The following is a 22,461-nucleotide window of genomic DNA, read 5'->3' as shown; positions in this document are numbered from 1 at the left end:
TCCCCAAATTTCTACCCAGTGTGTGATTTATATTTCAAGTGGTCTCAGAACCCAGAGATTCTGCAGTCCCTGTGGTCTGCGGGGACTGGGTGAGGTCCAGGCCACCCAGAAAAAGAAAATCAATACTGAGTAGAAAATCACTACTGGGAAAGAAAATCAATACTGAGTTGCTATCTGCTATCACTTATCTAAGATTATTTTCAGTGAAGTTCATAGGAATAGAGTGATTATTTTACTCTTGGTAAATCATGTATTATTTATTAACTGCCGGGAAATTGTAAGAATAGGAAGTTGTATAATTATAGGAAAAGTGTTCAAAATAATGTCTGCAGTTCTTTTTAATACTCCAAGCTACTAAGTACATTAATATTGGGCCTTGTTGTAATGGAAAATCTTAAGATAAATTAATCTAAAACAAAATAGTTATTTTTCAAACACATTAAATAGTATGTTACAAAATATTAGCGCATTCAAACACTCACTCACTTACCTGCAATAATATTTAATATTATGCCATTTTCATTGCAATGAAACAAGTTGTCTGATCCTTTAATGGTATGCAATCTGAAAATCAGGAGTAGCTTACTATGGTTTTTAAAATTTGTTTGTGAGTATATTTTCTTTCTCCTAAGTGAACTGCCTTTATTTTCCTGTTGATCTATTTATGCTAAATATAATATGTTTGGTTTTGTCAAAATAAGTATACTGTAAGAATATTTATGGCATGTATAATTGTGTGCATAACTCAAAATTACAAGTCTGTAGAAGGAACACGAGACATTGATGGGGAAGAACTAGTTATGACTCATTTGTTAGTATCCTGTTTACAGTTCCATCAAAATTGTTTCTTACTTCTTAAGTAAGTGTTTATACCTTGGTAAGTATATTAATTCGATGAAAAACATTACTAATGGAGGCTTCAAGCTATAAAAATAAACCTGCATACTTAATATAAGTGTATATATACATTACCACACCAGTAGATAATAATGTCTATAATAAAATAAGAGAACTTCAGTTTAAACAAACTTTTGTTATGTTCCATGATACACTCAGATATGCCACTAATTAATTTACCATAGTCGAATAGCTTTTCATTGTACATTTACATCAGTTCAAATTTGGAATAAAATCCTGCCAAATTCAGAATAATTTACCTGAAAATCTCTGAACACTTTTTGCTCAGAGCCACTCCAATACAGGAAAAAATACCCATTTAATCAGGGCACGGAGGAAATAAATGCTACTATCCTAAAATCGGACACTAAGCCTCGTTCCGTAAACACTTGTTAATTACTACTGTGTTTTATTTTCTGATCTGTCACAGTGTTTATATTTCTTTGTGTTAAATTACTTCCATAAGACACTACCCCAACCCTGATTCTATCTCCTTGCCTGCTTAGATCTTTATTTGCCATCAGATCTTATAGTTCATTTAGTAGGCTTTGTAGTCAGATATTTGCTTGCCCCATGTATATCCATGCCTCTGATTGCTTCTCTTCTTGTAGTGTGTTTGTGTGTATATTAAAGAGAGAGACAGAGAGAGAGAGAGAGAGAGAGAGAGAATGAATCTCAACCCGGGTCTCTTAGGGTAACTCATTATCTGGATAAACATAGGTCAGGGACTTTAGAACATGGATCCTGGTGGAGCTCATTGATTTTCCTGTGTCCATATTGTACTGTTTAAAAAACAGTCAACATTAACTCTTTAAAAAATGTTCAAGTAGAATTAATGTATTTGAAGCATACTTAAAATAATTTTAAAGATTTATATGATGCTTGCTTGCATGTGCATAAAGACAAACTAGAAATTATTTTTTTTCAAATAAAATTTGCTCCTGAAAAGGTACATAATATAATATGCCTTACTCTTTAACCCTTTTCCCATTTGCCCTGAGAATACTCGCCAGCGGTGCTTCCGACTGCAGCTTTTACCTCAAGGTAACTTTGCCATGGAATATATTGCTTTTATTATTTTCACATCATTCTGGTATATCGACTTTGGAAACAAGAGTAAAAATCCTGGAAAAGGTAGCATTCCTACACGTGATGTTAACATCATTCTCGAACAGTTGTTTGCTGAAGATGCATTTGATGCATCTGATTTTTCTGAAATAGATGATTCTGATGTTAGTTCTCTTTAGAAATAACTCCAAAAAGTAGTTTTAATATTTTATTTTCACATTAAAAATCAGATTTGCTTCAGCCTCAAAGAGCATGTTTATGTAAAAACAAATGAGCACTGGCAACGAGCTGCACTTTTTTTTTGTAAATGGGAAAAGGGTTAAATAGCTGTAATATCAGAAAGTCTTTCAGTAACAGGGGAAAGCAAAGGAACAAAGGGGAACAAAAAACGTTTTCTTAAAAATCCTTACTAAGTGTCTGTGTTCTGTCGTATCCCAGTTATCATTTTCATTCAATTTTAGATAATAAAGATAGCATTGTTCAATAATTGCCAATATAAGAACATATCAGTTTGACCAAAATTTTAAGGAAAAGCTCAATGAAAACAAAAAAAAACTATCATTTAAAAGAACAATGAATTATAGTGGCAAGGAATACAATTAATTATACACTGAAATTAACATAAAGCATTTTTTTTGGAAGTTGCGGTATAAGGAGTAATTTATATTTGCTTACTGTCACAGTAGTGCTTAACAAATCTAAAAAATATGGCTTTATTTACATCCAGGGTAGGTAGAAGTTCTTCAATAAACTGGCCTCTTATTTATTTTTAGTTTTAAATTTTTCGTATTTTTAATTTTTGAAATACTTATTTGACATATATTAAATAGATTTAATATATAAAATGTGTTTATTTGATATACATGTACATTGTATAAAGATAACCCCAATAAAATATATTAACACATATATCACCATCCAGGCCATACATTAGATCCCCAGAACTTGTTCATCTTATAACTAAAAGTTTGTATCTTTCATCAACATCTCATTTTCCCTATTCCTTATCCCCTAGTAACCATTATTCTACTTTCTGTTTCTGTAACTTCAACTTTTTAGATCCCACATATAAGTGAGATCATACAGTATTTGTCTTTATGTTCCTGGCTTATTTCACTTAACATAATGTCTGCCACGTTCACACATGTTGTGAATGTGGTAGAATTTCCTCCTTTTTTGGCTGAACAATATTTTATTATATATATTCACATAGGAAAATATATCACAATTTCTTAATCTATTTATCAGTTGAGGGACACTCAGTTTGGCTCATATCTTGGCTATCGTGAATAATGCTGCAATAAGAATAGAGGTGCAGATATCTCTTTGAGATATTGATTTAATGTCATTTGGATACACAGATGTGGTATTATTGGATTATAGTGAAATTCTATTTTTGATTTTTTGATTAATCTCCATATTGTTTTCCATAATGGAGATACCAATTTACATTTTCACTGGGTGCAAGGGTTCTCTTTACTCTACATCCTCTCTAAACAATTATCATCTCTTGTCTTTTTCATAATAGCCATCCTAAAACTTGTGAGATGATACTTCACTGTCATTTTGATTTACATATTCCTAATGATTAGTCATATCGAGCAGCTTTTCATATACAGTTACGAACTGTGTAATGATGTTTCAGGCCACAACAGACCCATAAGATTATAATAGAGCTGAAAAACTCCTATTGCCTAATGACAGTATAGCAATCATAGTGCAACTCATTACTCATCTTTGTGATGATGCTAGTGTAAACAAACTGCACCTGGAGTCGTGTAATAGTCTAAAATATACAGTTATATACAGTACATAACACTTGATAATGATAATGCATGCCTATGTTACTGGTTTATTTATTTACTATACCATACATTTTATCATTATTTTACAGTGTGCTTCTTCTACTTATGGAAAAAAAAAAAAAACTTTTAGGTGTAAAACATCCTCAGGCAGGTCCTTCAAGAGGTATTCCAGAAGAAGGCATTGTTATCATAGGAGATGACAGCTCCATGTGTGTGAGTGCCCCTGAAGACCTACCAGTGGGACAAAATGTGGAGGTGGAAGACAGTGATATGAATGACTCTGACCCTGTGTAGGTCTACACTAATGTGTGTGATTGTGTCTTATTTTATAAGACAAAAGTTTAAAAACTTAAAAAAAGGTAAAAGTTTAAAAGTAGAAAGAAGCATATAGAATATGAATATAAAGAAATAAAATACTTTATAGCTGTATAATGTGCTTGTGTTTTAAACTATTACAAGAGCCAAAAGCTTACAAAACTTGTAAAGTAAAAAAGTTACAGGAAGCAAAGATTAAGTTTTTATGGAAGAAACAAAAATATGTATTATAAATTTAGTGTAGCCTAAGTACAATGTTGTAAAGTCTACAGTCATATATCATAATGTCCTGGGCCTTCACATTCACTTACCACTCACTCATTGATCCACACAGAGAAACTTCTAGTCTTGCAAACTCCATTCATCGTAAGTGCCCTTACAGGTGTACATATTTTTTATCTTTTATACTGTGTTTTACTGTATATTTTCTATGGTGAGATATATTTTGATACACAAATACTTAGCACTGTGTTATCATTGCCTATAGTATTTGGTACTGTGCCATGCTGTATAGGTTTGTAGCATAGGAGCAATAGGTCATACCACGTAGCTTAGGTGTGCAGTAGACTATATCATTCAGGTTTGTGTAAGTATACTCTATGAGGTTTGCACAGTGACAAAAATGCCTAAAGACATATTTCTCAGAGGTATCTCCTTTGTTAAGCAGCACATGACTGTACCTGTTGTACGTTTCTTATGGAAAAATGTCCATTCAGATCCTTTGCCCATTTTTGTATGGATTATTCAATGTTTTATAAATATATATATTTTTATATATATTTATATATTTATAAATTTATATATTTATATATTTATATATTTATCTATATTTTTCTATATTTATCTATATTTATATATTGATATATATTGATATATATTTATATATTTATATATATAGATATATATTTATATTTATGTATATATTTATATATTTATATGTATTTATATATATATTTATGTATATTTATATATATTATATATTTATATATATTTATATATTATATATATTTATATATATTTATATATTATATATATTTATATATATTTATATATTATATATATTTATATATATTTATATATATTTATATATTATATATATTTATATATATTTATATATTATATATATTTATATATATTTGTATATCTGTATTTATACATATATTTATATATTTATATATATATTTTTATATATATTTATATATTTATATATTTATATATATTTATATATTTATATATATTGATATATATTTATATATATTTATATATTTATATATATTTATATATTTATATATATTTATATATATTTATATATTTATATATACTTATATATATTCATATTTATTTATATATTTATATATACTTATATATTTATATTTATTTATATATATATTTATATGTATCTTTATTTTTTTATATATATATTTATATATCTTTATATATTTTTATATATATTTTTATATATATTTATATATATTTATATATATTTATATATATTTATTCATATATATTTAGATATATATATTTTTATATATTTATATATATTTTTATATATTTATATATTTATATATACTTATATATTTATATATATTTATATATACTTATATATTTATATATATTTATATATACATTTATATATATTTATACACACTTATATATATATTTATACATATTTATATATGTATTTTAATATATATTTATATATTTATATATGTATATATTTTTATATATAATTATATATGTATATATTTATATATTTATATATATTTATATATTTATCTATATTTATATATTTATATATGTATACATATTTATATGTTTATATATCTTTATATAGATTTATATATTTATATATTTATATAGATTTATATATTTATATATTTATATAGATTTATATATTTATATATTCATATATATTTATATATATTTATATATTCATATATGTATATATATTTATATATTTATATATGTATATATATTTATATATTTATATATATATTTATATATATTTATATTTTATATATATATTTATATATATTTCTTTATTTATATATATTTATATATATTCATATATTTATATATATATTTATATCTGTTTATATGTTTATATATATTTATATATTTATAGATATTTATATATTTATATATTTATAAATTTATATGTATATATTTATATATATAGATCTATATTTGTATATATTTATCTATTCATATATATTTATATATATTCATCTATATTTATATATATTCATATATATTTATTTATATTTACATGTATTTATATATTTATATAGATATTTATCTATATTTATATATATTTCTATATATTTATCTACATTTATATGTATTTATATATTTATATATTTATATTCATATATTTATATATTTACATATTTATATATTTCTATTCATATCCATTTATATATATTTATATATGTTTATATAGATTTATATATATTTACATATTTTTATATAGGTTTATATATATATTTATATATTTTTATATCGATTTATATATATTTATATATATTTATATATTTATAGATTTATAGATTTATATATATATTTATAGATTTATATATTTATATATATTTATAGATTTATATATTTATATATATTTAGATATTTAGATATTTATATATTTATCTATATTTATATATTTATATAGTTGCATATATTTATATATGTATTTATATATTTATATATGTATTTATATTTATATGTATTTATATATGTATTTATATTTATATGTATTCATAGATTTATATATATTTATAGATATTTATATATTTATATATTTATATATTTATAGATATTTATATATTTATATATTTATATATTTATAGATATTTATATATTTATATATATTCATGTGTATATTTATATATTTATATATATTCATATATATGTGTATATATATTTATATATTTATATTCATATATATGTGTATATATATTTATATATTTATATACATATTCATATATTTATATATATTCATATATATTTATATATTTATATATTTATATATATTCATATATATTTATATATATTTATATATTCACATATATATTTATATATATTTTTATATATGTTTATATATTTTTATATATTTACATATTTTTATATAGATTTATATATATATTCATATATTTTTATATAGATTCATATATATATTTATATATTTTTAGATGGATTTAGATATATTTATATATTGATATATAAGTTTATATATTTATATATTTATATATGTTTGTATATTTATATATTTATATATTGATATATTTCATATACATTTATATATTTTCATATATTTACATTTTTTATATAGATTTATATATTTCTATATTGTTATATAGATTCATATATATATTTATATATTTTTAGATGGATTTAGATATATTTATATATTTATATATTCATATATATTTTTATATGTTTATATATTTATATATATTTATATGTTTATATATTTATATATATTTATATATTTATATATATATTTACATATTTACATATATATTTATATATTTATATATATTTCTATATTTACATATATTTATATATATATTTTTATATGTATATATTTACATATGTATATATTTTTATATATTTATATATGAATACATATTTTTATATATTTATATATAAATATATATTTTTATATTTATATATAAATATAAATATTTTTATATATTTATATATAAATAGATATATTTATATATATATAGATTTTTATATATTTATATATAAGTATAAATATTTTTATATATTTATATATAAAGATAGATATTTTTATATATTTATATATAAAGATAGATATTTTTATATATTTATATTTAGATATTTTCATATAGTTATATATATATTTTCATATATATAAATATATATATTTTATATATATAATATATATTTTTATATATTTATATAAATATATATTTTTATATATATTTATATATATTTAGATATAGTTATATATTTATATATATTTATATATATTTGTACATTTATATATTTATATATATTGATATATTCATATATATTTGTATACATGTAAATATTTTTATATATATATTGATATATTTTTTATGTATATATATTTATATATATTTTTATGTATATATATTTATATATATACATTTTATATATATATATTTACTATTGAGTTGTATGAGTTCCTTATATATTTTAAATATTCATCTCCTAACAGATGTATGGTTCCATACATGCTTTCACATTTCGTGGCTTTCTTTCTCATTTTGATGATGTTTTCCCAGTGTTACACTAAAACTTTTTAGTTTTATATAGTCTTACTTGCTTATTTTGCCTTCTGTTGCTTGTGTTTTGGTGTTATATAAAAAAAATCATGGAATTCGGGGTGAGCAAGCATTCTTCAATATATCGCCTTCCTTTACACAAATGCAGTGTATTTGTATTGAAAAATAATTATTAACATTAATTTTTTCAGCAAAGAGGATTCATAACTACTTGAAATGATATTAATTTTTGGTAATAATTTCCCTAATAAATAGATTTTTCCACAAGGGTTGAACTAGTTTACAGTCCCACCAACAGTGTAAAAGTGTTCCTATTTCTCCACATCCTCTCCAGCACCTGTTGTTTCCTGACATTTTAATGATTGCCATTCTAACTGGTGTGAGATGGTATCTCATTGTGGTTTTGATTTGCATTTCTCTGATGGCCAGTGATGGTGAGCATTTTTTCATGTGTTTTTTGGCTGCATAAATATCTTCTTTTGAGAAGTGTCTGTTCATGTCCTTCGCCCACTTTTTGATGGAGTTGTTTGTTTTTTTCTTGTAAATTTGTTGGAGTTCATTGTAGATTCTGGATATTAGCCCTTTGTCAGATGAGTAGGTTGCGAAAATTTTCTCCCATTTTGTAGGTTGCCTGTTCACTCTGATGGTAGTTTCCTTTGCTGTGCAGAAGCTCTTCAGTTTAATGAGATCCCATTTGTCAATTTTGGCTTTTGTTGCCATTGGAAGTCATTGTGGCCATTCCTCAGGGATCTAGAACTAGAAATTCCATTTGACCCAGCCATCCCATTACTGGGTATATACCCAAAGGATTATAAATCGTGCTGCTATAAAGACACATGCACACGTATGTTTATTGCAGCATTATTCACAATAGCAAAGACTTGGAACCAACCCAAATGTCCAACAATGATAGACTGGATTGAGAAAATGTGGCACATATACACCATGGAATACTATGCAGCCATAAAAAATGATGAGTTCCTGTCCTTTGTAGGGACATGGATGAAATTGGAAATCATCATTCTCAGTAAACTATCGCAAGAACAAAAAACCAAACACCGCATATTCTCACTCATAGGTGGGAATTGAACAATGAGAACACATGGACACAGGAAGGGGAACATCACACTTCGGGGACTGTTGTGGGGTGGGGGGAGGGGGGAGGGATAGCATTGGGAGATGACGAGTTGGTGGGTGCAGTGCATCAGCATGGCACATGTATACATATGTAACTTACCTGCACGTTGCACACATGTACCATAGAGCCTAAAGTATAATAATAATAAGAAGAAGAAGAAGAAGAAGAAGAATAAAAATAAAAATAAAAAATAAAAAAATAGTAGATTTTTTATAGCATATATTTCCTGATTTTATTATGATTACATTCAGGTGCTATTGTTATAACTTTGTCAAGATTATTAACCATTATTTATAACCTTAGTGTTGTCATTGTTACTCATTTATTGACTGCTGGAAGAACATGAAACGCTACAAACTCTGTAGTCCAAACCCACATAGGCATATTTACCATTTTATTCCACATAATCCAGTTTAAATGAATAATGTAAAGTGAAATTAAACTTTTAACTTTAACTACATTCAAAAGGCATCATCCATAGATGAAAGTAGATTTACCACTGAAAATACATTTTTTTTACTTGAGGCTAATTCAATCTATCTATAAACACTTCTACTTCTGACATAATTAAAATATGAAAGAGCCATTTACTATGAGTACCTACAGAGAATGCGAAAATGAAATTGTAAAAGAACACCCACAGCCCCTAACTTAGTTGTTTTTGATGACACTGATTTTTGTTGAAAAAAAATATGTTTAGTGTCTAGATTGCTAAATAAGAATGAAATCACAATTTTTCTACTTTTTTTTTTTTTTTTGGCAGGGTCTCACTCTGTTGCACAGGCTGGAGTGCAGTGGCAGGATCGTGGCTCACTACAACCTCCACCTTCTGGGTTCAAGCTATCCTCCCACCTCAGCCTCCTGAGTAGCTGGGACTACAGGTGCACGCCACCATGCCTGGCTAATTGTTATATTTTTTGGTAGAGGCGGGGTTTCACCATGTTGCCCAGGCTGGTCTCGAACTCCTGAGCTCAAGCAATCCACCCATTTCAACCTCCCAAATTGCTGGGATTACAGGCATGAGTCACCGTGCCCGGCCTGAATCTAAGTTTTGTTGATAAAAATCAATAATATGTGCCATGTAAAGATGTCCTGTAATATTGTGATATAAAATAGTCATTGCAGAAGTTTATTTTTATTCAATAGGTGTATACTTCATGTCTGTAAGATGATGACTCATTATTTATATGTATTTTGGTAATGCTTTTTGAAATTATCTTGTTAACTGATATAACAGAAAGGAGAAACTGCTTTCCAAATTAAGTATATGTTAAATTCAAAAGAAAGGCATTCTTTAAAACAATCTCACCCAGCTTTACGTGATTGCTATGGTGGTATCAGGTTGATATATAAACTTAGAAAAAAAAAATCTACACAAGTAATTCCATTCCTTTGAAAACAAAAATCCATTATTAACAACCATTTTACTTTAGTACATTTTTTAATACAGGCATACCTGGTTTTATTGTGCTTTGTCTTTGTGTTTTGCAGATATTGCAGTGTTTTTTTTGGGGGGGGGTTGTTTATTGTTTTGTTTTGTTTTTAAGTTGAAGGTTTGTGGCAACTCTGCATCCAGCAAGTCTAGCAGCACCATTTTTTTTCATCAGTATGTGTTCACTTCATGTTTCTGTGTCACATTTTGGTAATTCTGACTGTATTTCAAAATTTTTATCACTATTATGTCTGTAATAGTGATCTGTAAACAGTAATCTTTGATGTTACTATTGTAATTGTTTTAGGGCACCAGGAACCACACCCATATAAGATGGTGAACTTAATGAATGTTATACATGTTCTCACTGCCTCACCAATTGGCCCTTTCCCTGTCTCTCTGTTTTCTTGGGGCTCCCTATTCCGTCAGAGGCAACAATATTGAAGTTAGGTCAATTAATAAATATACAATGGGCTCTAAGTGTTCAAGTGAAAGAAATAATTTGTACAACACTCACTTTAAATCAAAACCTAGAAATAATTAAGTTTAGTCACAAAGGCCCATCAAAAGCCAAGACAGGCCAAAAGCTAAGGCACTTATGGCAGTTAGCCAAGTTGTGCATGCAAAGGAAAAGTTCTCAAAGGAAATTAAACGTGCTACACCACTGAACACAAGAATGATAAAAAAGCAAGGCAGCTTTATTACTGATATGGAGAAAGTTTTAATGGTCTAGATAAAAGATCAAACCAGCTACATTACTCTTTTAAGCCAAAACCTAATCCAGAGCAATGTCTTAACTCTCTTCAATTCTATGAAGGCTGAGAGGTGAGGGGGCTGCAGAAGAAAAGCTTGAAGGTAGCAGAGGTTGATTCACAAGGTTTAAGGAAAGAAACCATCTCCAAAATTAAAAGTTCAAGGTGAAGTGACAAGTGCTGATGTGAAAATTCAGCAAGTTATCCTTATTAACTAGTTAGATAACTGATGAAGGTGGCTACACTAAATAACATATTTTCCATGTGGATGAAATAGCTTGATAATGGAAAAAGGTGCCATCTAGGACTTTCATATCTAGAGAGGAGAAGTCCATACCTGGCTTCAAAGCTTGAAAGGTCAGGCTGACTCTCTTGTCAGGGGCTAATGCTGTTGGTGACTTTAAGTTGAAGCCAATGTTCATTTACCATTCTGAAAATCCTAGGGCCTTAAGAATTATGCTGAATCTACTCTGCCTGTGCTCTATAAAAGAAACAACAAAGCCTGGATGACGGCACATTTATTTACTTCATGGTTTACTGAATATTTTAAGCCCACAGTTGAAATCTACTGCTCAGGGAAAAACAAAAACAAAAACAGTTCCTTTCAAATATTACTATTCATTTACAATACACCTGGTCACCCAATAGCTCTAATGGTGACGAGTAAGAAGATTAATGTTGTTTTCATGATTGCTGATATAACATTTATTACGCAGTCCATGGATCCACAAGTCATTTTGATTTTCAAGTGTTATTGTTTAAGAAATACATTTAATAAGACCGTAGCTGAAATGGTGATTCCTCTGAGATATGTGGGAAAAGTAAACTGAAAACCTTGCAGAAAGGATTTGCCATTCAAGATGCCATTAAGAACATTTGTGATTCATGGAAGGAGGTCAAAATATCAACATTTTGATAGGAGTTTGGAGGAAGTTGATTCCAACTCTCATGGATGACATGAAGGTTTCAAGACTTCATTAGAGTAAGAAACCTGCAGATGTGGTGAAAATAGCAAGATAACTGGAATTAGAAGTGAACCCTGAATATGTGAATGAATCCCTGCAATCTCATGATAAGACTTGAACATATGAGGAAATGCTTTTTATAGATGATCAAAGAAAGTGGTCTCTTGAGATGGAATTTGCTCCTGATGAAGATGCTGTGAAAATTGTTGAAATGTAAACAAATGATTTGTAATATTACGTAATCTCAGTTTATAAAGCAGCAAAGGCATTTGAGAGGATTGATTCCAATTATAAAAGAAGTTCTACTATCTTTAAAATGCTATCAAACGCATCATATGCTGTAGAGAAATATTTTGTGAAAGAATCAATCAATGCAACAAACTTCATTGTTGTCTTATTTTAAGAAATTGCCACAGCCACCCCAACCTTCAGCAAACACCACTCTGATCAGTCAGCAGCCACCAGCATTGAGGCAAAACTCTCCACCAGAAAAAAGCATATGAATAGCTGAAGGCTCAGTTTAGTTTTAGCATTTTTAACAATAAAGGATTTTAACTGAGGTATGTGCATTGTTATTTTAGACATAATGCTATCATACACTTAATAAACTACAGTATAGTGTATACATAACTTTTTTTTGGAGACCTGGTCTCTCTCTGTCACCCAGGCTGGAGTGCAGTGTCACGATCATGGCTCACTGCAGCATTGACCTCCTGGGCTCAAGCCATCTTCCTACCTCAGCCTCCTGAGTAGCTGGGAATACAGGCATGCAGTATGGTGCCTGGCTAATGTTTTTCAGATGTTTTTGTAGAGATATGGACTCCCTATGTTGCCCAGGCTGGCCTTAAACTCCTGGGCTCAAACAACCCATTCATCCTGGCCTCCCAAAGTGCTGGGGTTAAAGGCAAGAGCTAGTGCTCTTCACAGCAACATAACCTTTATGTGCACTGGAAAACCAAAAAAGAAAAAAAAAGCGTTACTTGCTTTATTGTGATATTTGTTTTATGGCAGTGGTCTGGAACTGAACCCACATTATCTCCAGGATATTCCTCTAATAGCAGATATATTAAAGGTATAATATTTCTACATTTTAAAAACTAGAATTCAGATTTCTTTATGAATTTAAACTGTCTAATACATTTGTTTGGAATTTAAGTGTTTGGTATACTGTAGAAATTGAGGCACACTTAATTTGTTGTTAATGTATATACAAAAGCCCCTCAATATTGTCATCTAGCTCTGAAGGAGTGACAATATAAATCATAATTCATGGTCATACTGCCAAAAGAACTTTGCAGAGTTTATCTATTTGTAAACAATTTTTTCCATATTTAGTGAAAAAAAGGGTGTTTCACAAGTCGAAGCAAAAAATATAAAAGGTGAAGCAATCATTGTTTAAATTTGAGATGAATCCTATTATTGAATGTTCATTTTCTTTTTTTTATTATACTTTAAGTTTTAGGGTACATGTGCACAACATGCAGGTTTGTTACATATGTATACATGTGCCATGTTGGTGTGCTGCACCCATTAACTCGTCATTTACATTAGGTATATCTCCTAAAGCTATTCCTCCCCCCTCCCCTCACCCCACAACAGGCCCCGGTGTGTGATGTTCCCCTTCCTGTGTCCAGGTGTTCTCATTGTTCAATTCCCACCTATGAGTGAGAACATGTGGTGTTTGGTTTTCTGTCCTTGCGATAGTTTGCTGAGAATGATGATTTCCAGCTTTATCCGTGTCCCTACAAAGGACATGAACTCATCATTTTTTATGGCTGCATAGTATTCCATGGTGTATATGTGCCACATTTTCTTAATCCAGTCTATCATTGTTGGACATTTGGGTTGGTTCCAAGTCTTTGCTATTGTGAATAGTGCCACGATAAACATATGTGTGTATGTGTCTTTATAGCAGCATGATTTATAATCCTTTGGGTATATACCCAGTAATGGGATGGCTGGGTCAAATGGTATTTCTAGTTCTATATCCCTGAGGAATCGCCACACTGACTTCCACAATGGTTGAACTAGTTTACAGTCCCATCAACAGTGTAAAAGTGTTCCTGTTTCTCCATATCCTCTCTAGCACCTGTTGTTTCCTGATTTTTTAATGATCGCCATTCTAACTGCTGTGAGATGGTATCTTATTGTGGTTTTGATTTGCATTTCTTTGATGGCCAGTGATGATGAGCATTTTTTCATGTGTCTTTTGGCTGCATAAATGTCTTCTTTTGAGAAGTGTCCATTCATATCCTTTGCCCACTTTTTGATGGGGTTGTTTGTTTTTTTCTTGTAAATTTGTTTGAGTTCTTTGTAGATTCTGGATATTAGCCCTTTGTCAGATGAGTAGATTGTGAAAATTTTCTCCCAGTCTGTAGGTTGCCTGTTAATTCTGATGATAGTTTCTTTTGCTGTGCAGAAGCTCTTTAGTTTAATTAGATCCCATTTGTCAATTTTGGCTTTTGTTGCCATTGCTTTTGGTGTTTTATTCATGAAGTCCTTGCCCATGCCTATGTCCTGAATGGTATTGCCTAGGTTTTCTTCTAGGGTTTTTATGGTTTTAGGTCTAACATTTAAGTCTTTAATCCATCTTGAATTAATTTTTGTATAAGGTGTAAGGAAGGGATCCAGTTTCAGCTTTCTACATGTGGCTAGCTAGTTTTCCCAGCACCATTTATTAAGTAGGGAATCCTTTCCCCATTGCTTGTTTTTGTCAGGTTTGTCAAAGATCAGATAGTTGTAGATGTGTGGCATTATTTCTAAGGGCTCTGTTCTGTTCCATTGATCTATATCTCTGTTTTGGTACCAGTACCATGCTGTTTTGGTTACTGTAGCCTTGTAGTATAGTTTGAAGTCAGGTAGCATGATGCCTCCAGCTTTGTTCTTTCAGCTTAGGATTGACTTGGCAATGTGGGCTCTTTTTTGGTTCCATATGAACTTTAAAGTAGTTTTTTCCAATTCTGTGAAGAAAGTCATTGGTAGCTCGATGGGGATGGCATTGAATCTATATATTACCTTGGGCAGTATGGCCATTTTCACGATATTGATTCTTCCTATCCATGAGCATGGAATGTTCATTTTCATGCAGAAAATTGTACTCACTATGTATGTAGCTATGTGTCAGATACACTTTCTGCCTTTATGCCTCACAGAAATCCATAATATTGCAGAGCAACCTACCTGTAGACACATATTTGGATTGTGGCTTGAATGGTGGTGACGCAAAACATGGAATATTCATTTATTTTTGGAGTATGTGATGAGAAGGAATAACTGCTTTTGCCAAAGCTTAGGGGAACACAGATATTAAAGAAGACTTTCATGAAAAGGGGTAATTGAGATGGTTTTAGCAAGAATATCTCAGACAATATAGGAAGGGAATTCTAGACATAATGAACACAACATAGAAGTGCATAGAAATGAGAAAAAGTAGCAAGTGGCATTCAGGTCAGGCTCTAATGAGGAGACAGAGAGAAACAGGAATGAGGAAGTTTATGGCACACTACTACAGAGGATTTATATGCCATTCAAATGAGTTTAATACTAGAGTAATAAAAAGCTAATGAGGGATAATTTAGCTTCCAGCCATGTTCCCTAAAGAATGTTAATATTCTTAGTCAACAGGTACTTTGTATATAGACTTCTGAAATTTTAGGGGAAACCAAATAGCAAGCCCTTCTACATGTTTAATTGCAGATTAAATTCAACATTACTTTTCAAGGATTGGTCTGAAAAGAGCAAGTTTTTAATCATTGTGGCTGGCATGGAAGGAGTGACATCAGAACTCATATTTTTAGGGTAAGGTTTGCTAAACAAATATGTGAACAATAACATCTTTTCCACCTCAGCAAAAATGGGTAGTCAATTCTAACTTGTTATTTTCTGTGAGCCTTCCCATCCTTGATGATTATTGTATAATATCCTTCATATCGACTTCTTGCAGTCACAAAGTGAGTTAAATATTGAAAGGGGAAAAAGATTGAAATATTCTGTCAACTTCAAAAGTTGGGAACTCGAGAATGAAGATGCATAATTAGGATACCATAGTGTCTTTCCTTCAGACTCAAAAAGAATTCTTCTAATTCTTCTAGGTTTCAAGTCTAGAGTGCTGTCAAGCTACATTCCAATATTCTATGTTATATGACATTATTCATGTGCTCTTATAAAGTCATTCCCTAATTAATAATCTAAATATTGAAGCAATATTGCACATCACAGGATTTAAAAAAAAAAAAAGAGCCTTAGTCTAAGGGTGTTGTTTTGATCAGTGATGGAAATAAAGGGTGATTTGTGGCAGTGAAGTTCTGGGGCTGCCCAACTTGCATGTCAGTAATTTAAGAGGCAGAACACAATGACACTTCCCAAATAAATATTCATCAGTAGACATTTATTAGCTACCTGTCATTGCTTAGCTCTATATACTTGGCTCGGTGAAAAGTTTAAAGCAGGAGAAAACACAACATATGCCTGCCTAAACTGGAGGAGCTTATGCGCTAGCTGGGAAGACAATATGTATATTCACAAAAAAGGCCAGGCAACAAGGTGCGATAAGTATATGAGGTAATATAGTACAGATGATCCTATGGAAGTTTACGCAGCTTTATGATTTCCTCTATTAACCATCACTTTTCCCCACTGTTCTTCCTTTCATAGAAATGGTGATGATAACCTAGTGTCTTCCTGTAAGGGGACATTGTAAAGATATACTAAGTAACTTTTGGAAAGGAATTTGAGCTCAGAGAGAAGGCATCAGAAGAGTATAATGAAAAGAACCTTATCGTAAACCAAGGTAGAGTTGGTTATAACAGAAAGACTAATAAATCATTCCTTTGTTTACTTTCTTCTTCTTCCGTATTTGACAATTAAGCCTTTTAAAATTCCTGGTGTTTAAACTGACAAAAAATAACTGTGAATTGCCATGAAACAACCTAATGCACAAGATTTTAAGCATACACACTGCCTATTTTTGGCCAGGTCTTTATTTTTAACAGGGGCCTTTAAAAAACGTCTTTAGCAACAGTCTGTAATAATAGAGAAAACCACTAAATGTATCTATTTGTCAGTAATCCTAAGGCATTATTTTGCGAGGAGAGGAGAAGAAGAAAATGGTTTGGTTTTAAATTTTTGAAAGTTCTAAAATATGTTTTTTTATTAGAAACAAATATGAATGTTTATTTTATTGCTTCCTTGTTAAAGTAATTATACACTGACTTTTTTTCCTTTCCAGGGTGTTATTCAAGGACCTTAGACTAATATCTCCAACAGTTCTTTTAATTACTCAGGAAGGATGATTTATATAAACAGATATGAAGGTACTGAACCTGATTTTCTTTATCAGCTTAAGTCGTGTGTTCCACAGACTTCAAAACTCTAAATGATATCTTTGAACTGCATATTTTTAAACCTGAGGGCTTCGGTTTATGTAGACTGGAACTGGAAAACTTCTCTTCCTTTCTCCAATCCTCTCTTCCTTTCTTTCTTCTTGACTTTTTTCCTTTCTTTTCCTTTCGTAACTCAGATAAAGAATATCCATTTAATCATATTCCTCAGTTCATAGCACATTATTAATCACCCACTGATGTAAAGCCCCTCTTGTGTTTGTAATTCCATCCATCCATCCATTTCTTTTTATCTTTTCTACTTCCATTCCCCTTTATTCATAGGCAATCATTACAATGTGTATACATAGTGTATTTTTTTTTAATTTGAGTGCATGCTTTGAACATGTATGTTGTTATTTTGGGTTATGTCTTTGTAATTTATATAAATGGCATAAATAGTAATTGTAGGTATTACTGACATAGTACTTTCTATAAGCCAGACACTGTTCTAAACACCTTTTTATGTACTGACTTAGTTAATCTTTGCAATAACCTAATGATATGGGTACATTTTTTTTTTCTTTTTTAAAGGCATTTTTACTATTTTCACATTACATAAAGTAATGTAGACAACCTTAGGAGAATCTTTCAAGATAATGATTGTGTTTAGGACCAAATAAATCTACATCTGATTAGCAGGATTAATTTGTTTTCAAACAATGACTATGTTTTTAAGAGTTCTTCCCTTAAGTAAATTCACTATTTTTTTATTATTATTTGTTTTTCTAGCTTTATTAGGGTATGATATCATATAAATATAAGTTTTTAAGGTGTATAATATATTTTTATATTACCTTGTGAAATTATATTACCTTGTGAAATGATTCCCTCAATCACATTAATCAAACTATCCATCACCTCACAGTTATTTTACGGAGGTGAGGTTGAGAACATTTAAGATATACTCTGTTAGCAAATTTTAAGTATACATTATTAATAACTATAGTTATCATGGTGTTCATTAGATTTTCAGGACTTACTCATTTGATAACTGAAACTTTAGAAGAGGAAACTAAGGCACAAATTGGCCTGTGCCGCACAGCTAGAAAGTGAAAAAGCTGAGATAAAAACCCGTACATCTGGCTTTGGAATCCACACTTTTAATCACTAGTCAAACTGTCTCTTGCTATGCAATATCACTGTATTTTTTAAATTTTTTACTAAACACTGTCTTGAAAATTCATGTGTCTTGCTATGTACACAGCTAATTAATTCTTTTTAATTTGTGGGAGGCCTCTTTTGTAGGTTTTAGCAACTTCTTGCCTTAACTCTCACCAATGTTTCCAAGTGTATTGTGAGTACACTAGCATCTATGAGTCTGGACAGAGAAGGAGATCAGGATGAGTGTAGCAAAAAGGGTGGTAAAAAATAATCTACAGGTATGTGTCAGTTCCTGTTCGGTCATATTTCTTAATTTTACCTAAATATGATTATCCCTTATAACAAAATATTTGAAAATAGGGAATTTCTGGTAATCTATGCACAACTGAAAAAAATCTGAATTAGTTTGCCAGGGCTGCTATAACAAAGTACCTCAGTCTGAGTGGCTCATAGAACAGATATTTATTTTTTCACCTTACTGGAGGCAAATTGTCCAAGATAAAGGTGGCCACAGTGTTGGTTTCCTCTGAGGTCTGTCTTCTCGGCTGGTTGATGGCCATGTTCTTCCTATGACTTTAAATATCCTTCCCTCTCTAAGTGTCTGTGTCATAATATCTTTCCTATAAGGACACCTGTCATATTGGATTACATCCCATCCTAATGACTACACTTTGACCTAATTTCCATTTTATAGTCCGTATCTGCAAATATGGTCACAATCTGTGGTACTGAGGGTCAGGACATCAGTCTATGATTTTTTTTGTGTGTGTGGTGTAAGGAGACATAATTGAGCCCATAACAATGGCTAAGGGACATAGTGAGACCATGGATTGACTATGTGTTAAAGCTAATGTTTCTTTTAGGAAAACATAAGAAGATTATTTTGATAATTATATACTGATCATCTGTTATGTGTCAAGAACTAAGATAAGATGCCATAGAGTGAGAGTTTGGTGAACAAGTACTTTTCAGATGATAAAGGTGGCTAAATGGTGCTGTTATTACCTAGGAAGGTTTTAGAACCATATTCGATAGTGTTTTCAAAGAATATATTTTCACATGGTGAGACAAGCCTATTGTACACATGCTAGAAGGCAGATCGTCATTTCTTTCTGATGCCATATTTATTTAAAATCAGGCTTTCTTTCTCCTTCTACCCCTTCTAGATCTTTTTAAACTTTTCCTTATGTGCCATGTTTACTACAGTAATACTGATTCCCAGTCCAATGTCACACCATTTATATCACTTACTATGGCACTGTTCTTTTACCAATTACCCTGGTGATAGTTGATTAATTCATACGTGCCCAGGTTATACTTTAGCTCTGTATGAACAGAAGCACACTGTGTCCAGCATATGTAAGGTAAAGATGCAAACATACACCATAGATCTAAAAGAGCAATGAGTGAGAGCAAAAGGCTGAACTTAATATTCCAAGACAATAAATTTTCATAGCATTTAATCTGTTTCATGATTTGGTATTTCTGAAGTTAACAGGAGCCATAAACAAGAAAGAAGGAGTTTTTGTGTGCTGAGGGATGAATTAGAAATAATGTGAACAAAGCAGAATACCTCATAGTTGTATATTCCATGTGGAATAGTCAATCTGCTATTGGCTTAGTTCTTCAGCTGAGTGGACTGGTATGTTGAGACAAATTCCTACATTTCTCACAGAATGGTGTTCCCATGTGTTTTACTGGACTCATGATTGTTGAAATGTCCATGGAATCCTGACTTTCATAATTTAAAAAAAATGCACATACATAAAAATATCAATGCCAAGTTGAATTATTGATATTAAACCTATAAAACAGGTTATTCTCAACAGAGTAAAGTATTTTTTTGGTTTTATTATTTCCTGCCAATTTATAAAGAATAGATATTCTGCTTTTAACTTCTCTCAAAGAGGATACACTGCATTGAGCTACTTTTGTTAACACTTAGTGTAGCTGTATTCCATTTAAAGAAAAGGCGGGTAATAAATGTTTTCCAGCTGTGCAATATTTATAATATGACATGATTTCAAATACAAGCGTTACATTATCTGTGTTTTTTTTTTTTTTTAAAGAAACTCTTTAAATAAACCTAATTATGTGTTATACATCTCAGAACTGGCTTGTTTTTAAACCCAACCATTTGCTTACACCTTTCATACTACAAAAATGCTTGTTCTGTAATAGATATTATTTTTTATGTAACCTTGATTTAAAGGAAATGTAAACATTAAAAATATTTAAGAATCAAAAATATTTGAGTTATTGAAGAGTATTTTTAAACTTTAATATGAAAGTTATATTGGAATTGAGCAGGAGGAAGTTGTAATTAAAGGAGCATTTAAATAAAAATGAAATGTCTTAGTTAGACTTGTTATGCTTTATATTGCAATCCTTATCAGAAATACCTTATAGATATGAGATAAGATAACAATGATTTCCACCAGGGATACTAAACACATTATCAATAATTATTTTAAATGTCTGAATTCAGTAAAAATAAAATAAACTACCTGAAACATGTTCAAGCAAGGAAGATGTTTGTAACTATTCTCATTCTAGCCTTTAACACTTATTTTAATATCTAACATACCCACTCTCTAGGGTTGGTAATACCCCTAGAATGGATTAACTGTTATGATTGTTTAAATTGATTTTGCTGTTTATCAGCTCTTATTCAGCAAATGGCAAGTTTGCTGACATAGCAGTGTACCGTAGATTCATTCTCCCAGATTCTATCAGTCCTGTAATTCAGTGCAGGTGTATCATTGGCGGTCCAATATAAAGAACTTAATGCAGGACTTTAAAACTTCTAGAAATTACATTAAGGACTTTCTTTGATTTTGAGGATTTCGAAGGAAACAACCAATAAGGATAAAACACAAATAGCCTCATTTATTATTTGAAGACGTTTTTACATGATTTTTACCTATGAAAACAGGAATGTATTAGAAGTTGGAATACTACTGCACACATGTAATTTTAACACTTCTGAATGACTTTTCAAAAAGGTTGACTTCTGCATATGGTTTGTTTCTTATTCTAAGTTTCTTAATTCAAAACAATCAATTCTCTTTCATTTCTTTTAAAAGTCTGCTTTGATTAATAAAGGCTACAATTTTTTCCACCCTGTGATTTATCTTTACCACCATTCTTCTGTGCCCATGTTCTCAACCTGTTGTTGACCATGAGGAAGACAGATGTTTATATTAAAATTTGGATTCCCTTTACTTTTCTCTTTTCTATAACAGATAATTGAAAATTGTCAGTAATAACATGATATAATGGACTAAGTGTAATAAATTCTTTAAATGTCTTTATTTTCATGTGGAGTGAGAAAGA

At 29.7% G+C, this 22,461-nt stretch overlaps 1 protein-coding gene across 1 annotated transcript in view; it reads left to right on the top strand.

Annotated features, from left to right (window-relative positions):
* LOC129025308 (DDB1- and CUL4-associated factor 12-like protein 1) overlaps window positions 1–11,607 on the top strand; it is a 29,797-nt gene extending 18,190 nt beyond the window's left edge. The window contains exon 3 of the transcript XR_008497205.2: window positions 10,258–11,607. The gene's annotated coding sequence lies outside the window, so the exon portion shown is untranslated. The remainder of the gene's footprint in view (window positions 1–10,257) is intronic.
* The last annotated feature ends 10,854 nt before the right edge of the window (window positions 11,608–22,461 follow it).

Source organism: Pongo pygmaeus, chromosome X (assembly GCF_028885625.2).
Source record: "Pongo pygmaeus isolate AG05252 chromosome X, NHGRI_mPonPyg2-v2.0_pri, whole genome shotgun sequence".
NCBI lineage: Eukaryota > Metazoa > Chordata > Mammalia > Primates > Hominidae > Pongo > Pongo pygmaeus.
Note: the sequence above shows the minus strand (reverse complement) of the source record. Positions and strands in the feature narration are given on the sequence as shown.